Below are 6,000 nucleotides of genomic sequence, written 5' to 3'. Positions count from 1 at the left end.
TTTCGTTTTTTTTTCTAATTTTATTTGCAATTTTGTTATTGGTGACATTTAAATAAAACCGAAACGCCATCTGTTGGTGAAATTTGATTTATGTATGTCGATAATTAGGATTCTCATTCTAAATTTTATCAACCTAGTTCAAACAACTACAGGTAAATTATCAACAAGTTGATTCAAAATGATGACAGTAAGGATTGCCTTCAATTTGAAGGAAAGTTAACGGAAATACTTACTCTCCAACTCTTACTTTCATGTTACCATCAATATGCGGTGGTAGATTGTCAGTAAGTTACTTAGTAACTTGGAGTAAACTTGCGTACAAGGTGGCTATCAGGGTGAGTAGCTAATCTAGATCGTTTTGACAGCCCGATAAGACAGGTTTCTGCATTATGGGTCTCTGTCTTGTCGACAGTTGTTTGGTAGAGTTTCTGCTATATCGATTGAGGATTTTGTGCTCTTTTTTACCGGTGGTTAGTGTGTTGTCATCGATTTGGTGACAGATTTTTACCGGCGGTTGGGGTATTGTCATCGATTTGGGGATCGATATTTACCGAGTGTTGGAGGGGGGTGAATTATCATCTATTTTTACCGACTGTTGGGAGATTATCATCGATTTGTTGATCGATTGTTTGAGGTCAAAATGCTACCTCCCCAACAGCGGAGCTGATAGCGTGTATCAGCTGTGGTGTTGATGTGGTATGCACTTATTTGATGTGATGATGAATTTTGTATATATTCGAATGACTTTAAGTATAAGTATGTGCGAGAAAGTTCGATACTTACGCCGCTCTAGTGGTATGAAATGTAGGTATTGAAGTCTGTTTATCGATTTGAGGTAAGTTTCATCGACAGTCCTATGTCAACTAGTGATCTATGTTATCGTCTGCGAGTATCAATAGTCGGTATTATACCGAATGGTGTTCTGTTTTTTCGATATGGGATAAGAGTTTTTTTTTTTATTTTAACGTTTTTTTTTAACCGCCTACTCTCTCAATTACATCATGTTTTTTCACGTCATCCGACAAGTTTAAACCTGTTTTTGGCGTTATTGTCATAGGAAGGGGATCGTTGTTGGGGGGGGGGTTATACTTACTTACATCCAAAATTTCAGTCCTCTGCTTGCAGTTACTTCAATCAGTCGTTCAGTTTAAAAAAACTTGTGTCTATTGTTAATAATATTTAAAATTGTGTACTCTACAGAAAATCAAATAAGACATTTACTTCATTATTCTATTTTATAACTAATTTCTACTATTTTTATTATTATTAACTAGTTTCTATCAATTTCTTAGCTTAATAATTTAAAAAATGGATTTGAGTGCTATCAATAAAATCAACAACTTACCGAACTTTTTACCAACTAAAAAATTTGAAGAAATGCAACTGAACAAAATTTATCAAATCACGGAAATTAAGAAAGTCAACGCAAAATATGGACCAAAAATTTTGGGAATTGTGGAAAACGAGTTTTCAATCTTCTTCCCGAATCGAACCAACCGGAAGCTCATTGATGATGAAGAGATGTTAACTTCACTGATTGATTTGGCCTCAGCAGGAGAACTTCACTTGAATTATTTCGGAGAAGCTTATCACAAGTTTGAATTTCTTATCAAACCTTCATAATTGAAAATAAATTATAAATAAATTCAATTATAAATGTTAAGAAAAAATGTATTTATGTATTCTTAAAAAAAAATTATACTTTAAAAAAATATACGTGAAAAAATGTACAGAAAAAAAAATTTTTTTTTTTTATTCACAGCATCTATATCTTATTACAAAAAAAAACATGAAATTATTTTTTTCTTATTATCTAAATCTTAGTTTATAATAATCTTGGTCTTTTAACTGTTTTTTTATATATTGAAGATTTATAACCCCCAAGGTAAAGTATCTGTATTATTTTCGAGTAATTGACGTTTATCGTCTCCCCAACTTAAAGCTAATTTTTCTTTTTGAAGCATTGTTTTAACTTCATGCATCTCACTTCTTATAATATATTGATCTTTATTTACATTTGTATGATCCATAACACATTTTTTATAATCATCAAACGTGATAGTTCGCAAAGTTGAACTTTTGACACCTTTTGCACGCATCTTAACTTTATCATCTGCCTCAGCATTAAATATTTTAAAACAATAAAGTTTTGCTCTAAGCCCCACAAATTCTGACATAATTTTTCCATTATGTTCATCTTTCATTAAACCTAATACTTTTTTATTGACTAACGGTATATTGTAGATATTATTAGGTAGATAGTCGGAAGTATCAAACTTTGTAATATCACGTTTGATGATTTCATATAAATTAGGTACTGTAAAGTGATAAATTAGACTGTCTGTATCTGTAGACATTAATTTAGAATCCTCATTTTTAAAATTTTTCTTTACATAATTATAGTGAAAATCGTATATATAAGTTTTTGACATATCTAAAATACAAAAACCTATAGAGATTGGTTTATAGAATTTCACTTTTACAAAATTCATTTGAATAATGATCATACTTTTATCAAAAATTGTAAGACTATGAAAATTTGGTTTGCAAATCATATCAGATGCACCATATCTGCCAGACCATCGTGTAACTATTCTGACATCTTTATATTTCCTAACATTTTCCATAGTCTTACCAAATACTGCATTGTTCATTAATTTATAAAAATTTTTTTCAAATTCATTTTTTGCTGCTTTTCTACAATCAGTGTTCTTATCTATATATGGTTTTAGCCATGGCGACTCTTTAAATCTTAAAATTCTATGTGTTTTCATTAATTTTAATCCTAATTCTAAACATCGTTTTAAATTTCTATAATGTATTACATAATTTTTTTTATCATATAAAGTAGTTGCTAATTTTGTTTGCTTTTGTTCTGGAGGTAAAAAGTGTTCTGGACATAATGGTAAATTTTTATGTAAATCATATAATTCTTCCGGATATTATAGATCAACCTCGAGTATATAGCCAAAACCATCGGTATTATTTAAAATTTTATCAATTTTTTTATTAATATCAAAATTTAACTCAACCCATTCAAATTTAACTCAACCCATGAGTCTGTGGGTAAAGGCATACTCATTGATGCACCATACAAATTATTAACATCGAAATACATTAAATACGATTCCGGTTTATTTGAATCAAATTTATCACCCATATATCTATTATTCGCTAATCCATACCTATTTGTACACTGAGAAACACCACCTCCGATACCTCTTTCAATGAATAACATAATTTCCGGATCATCTAGCAATTCTAATTCTACACCAGTATACTTTAACATCGCATCAAAAGCTAGTCCTGGAACTGTATAATAGTGTAACGGATCTAAACTATATGTATTCAAGCAATTACTTCTAAAATTTTCAAATACATCAGCTAATAGAAGTACATCAGTTTTAAGATACAAATCAGAATATTCTCCCAATGTTTTTAAATTAAATTATTTCCATACTGATTGAGCAAAAGCATATTCTTCATCTGATATATTTTCGTTTGATAATTTAGAATAAAAATATTGAATTTCAGGTAACTGTTTATTATTTAATTTATCATTACTGCTTATGTACTCATATGGAAAAACCCCTTTTCTAGTGACTAATCTAAATTTTTCTGGATCATCATAATGAAGTTTAGTTATTTTTTTATCATTATCTTTTAAGTTTGATGCTAATTTATTTAAACTTGTGGCCATAAATTTAAATGAGTCTATGAATCTTAGATTAACGCATGTTTTATCAACATACTTAGTAAAAGAAATATAACGCTCTTTATTGATTGGTAATATTTCAATTTTACCTTTGAAATTTGCAGCTAAAGACTTTATTATAAAATGAGAGTCATAACCAGACATATTATGGAAAACTACTGGTATAGTATGTGATTTTTTATAATTTAAATTACACGATAAATGAGCAGACCCTGTAATGAGAGACCCTCTGTAATATCCAGTAAAATGATTATGATCATAACATTTATCCTGAGAATTTATAATTGACTTTTGACAAATATAGCAAATATTCGCGCATTTATGATCTTCTAATTGCTGTTTCGTTAAAAGTTTCATAGGTATTGGATTTTTTAAGTATGAATCTACTTCAATTGCAAAATTTTTAAGTTTACCCACAAACCAATCAATGCAATTTTCTGAACGATAAATTTCAAATTTAGATAATTTATTATCAAAATTACAAAAGCGGTAAAATGCAATGCTATGAGTAATATGAATATCTGTATCATCATCAATGGGTATCAGTGTACATTCTAGATCTGCATAAATAACAAATGGTACAGTATCCTGATTTGGAAAATTTTAAAATTTTAAAATTTTATTTTCCTCTGTTGGAAACACCATGTGAACTTTATTAATTTTTAAACAATCTTTCTTATGACGTTCAAAAGATTCTCTTATTTTAAAATGATTTAAGCATCGATCACAGAAGAAATGTTTCTTTTCCGATTTTGTTACACTACTTCTTACTAAAGCTGATAAATTATTAATTAATGCAAAATGATAAATCGGTTTATAATCGTCGCTCTTCATATTTAAATTTATATTAGTTTGTATTATTAAAAGATGAATGGTTTTTATTTCAGAATTTATAGATTTACTTAAGTATACCGGAATTATTACACATTCATCAGATTTTTTATCGGATTTTTTACTAGAAAAATCAGATTCTAAGCCGTATACATTAATAGATAAATTGTTCATTTTTTCAAATTTCGCAATATCTTTAATTTGAATTGGAAAATTAATTCCATCGTATTTAAGTACCTCACTAAAATGTGGATAAGAAGTAGTCCTCTCTCTGTGACTCGTCCTTGGAGGGTAAATAGCAGCTACAACACACCACAGGAAACAGTATTCATCAAAGTTTCCAATGTTCAAAACTGCATGTCGGTTGATTATCTTCTGGGGCATCCTCACATAAGTTGAGATTCCAGCATGAAGAGGTTGATATTTTGACATCGTTATTACTAAATTTGAGATTTCTGATAAACGCCATCCGGATTTTTCTTGACAGAATTCTTCAATTTTTCTTATCAAGGCATTGGTTACGTGATTTCTATACCAGTCAGCAATATCTGTAGATACTAATATTTCACGATTTTGTGTTACGAATGATTTTCCTTCTTCTTGGTTGGTGGTAGGAATCTCAAATTTGCCATAAAATTTAACATTAACATTTAAACTGTTCACTTTGTTTAACATCTCTTGAACTTTTGCACAAACAAGATTCTCAGAAAAAGTCAAAAATTCCCCCACATTTTTGTGAGTACGGTTGATTACCGCACCAGTCTTAATGTTATTTGAAAAGGGATTTCCAAGATCTTGCCATTTAATAGAATTATTTTGTTGATTTAAATCCCCACCCGCAACTTGACCACTCAATCGCAAAAACTGCTCACCGAACCAATGCAGAAGAGTAATCTGTGTTCTAACACTGCGTTTTACATGCACACTTGTTTGAGGATCTAATAAAATAGTATTAAAGTAGTTAATAGTATCCTGACAAACATTAAAATACCGATCACATTGTTCACCACTCACTGGGTTCGATTTTAAATCATTATAAGATTGGGACACTGTATCCACCAGGCTGTGGATAGCTTCTATTATTTGTTGAGACATATTCGCAAAAAAATAATTTGCAAAAAATTCGCAAAAAACAACTTAATGCTAGTATAAATCACTAACAGTTGTTAATAATTTGCAAAAAAAAATTTGCAAAAAAAAAATTTAATGCTTGTATAAATCACTAATACTTATTAAATCAAACGTTTTAAATCATATGATATATGCTAGGTGTGAGATTCAAACTTCTTCTGTAAGTCAAGGAAGTAATCTCAGAATATTTATATAAAAAATTATGCGTTTATGATATACATATACATTCATACATGTATGCATGTATGAGTAAAATAATACTAAGACCACCTATGATTAATAAGAAACGTTACAGTACACGTGATGACAGATTTACAATACCG

This window comes from Cotesia typhae, unplaced genomic scaffold, assembly GCF_013202065.1.
Source record: "Cotesia typhae breed Kobodo isofemale line unplaced genomic scaffold, CoteBio_Ctyphae contig_4, whole genome shotgun sequence".
Lineage (NCBI taxonomy): Eukaryota > Metazoa > Arthropoda > Insecta > Hymenoptera > Braconidae > Cotesia > Cotesia typhae.
Note: the sequence above shows the minus strand (reverse complement) of the source record.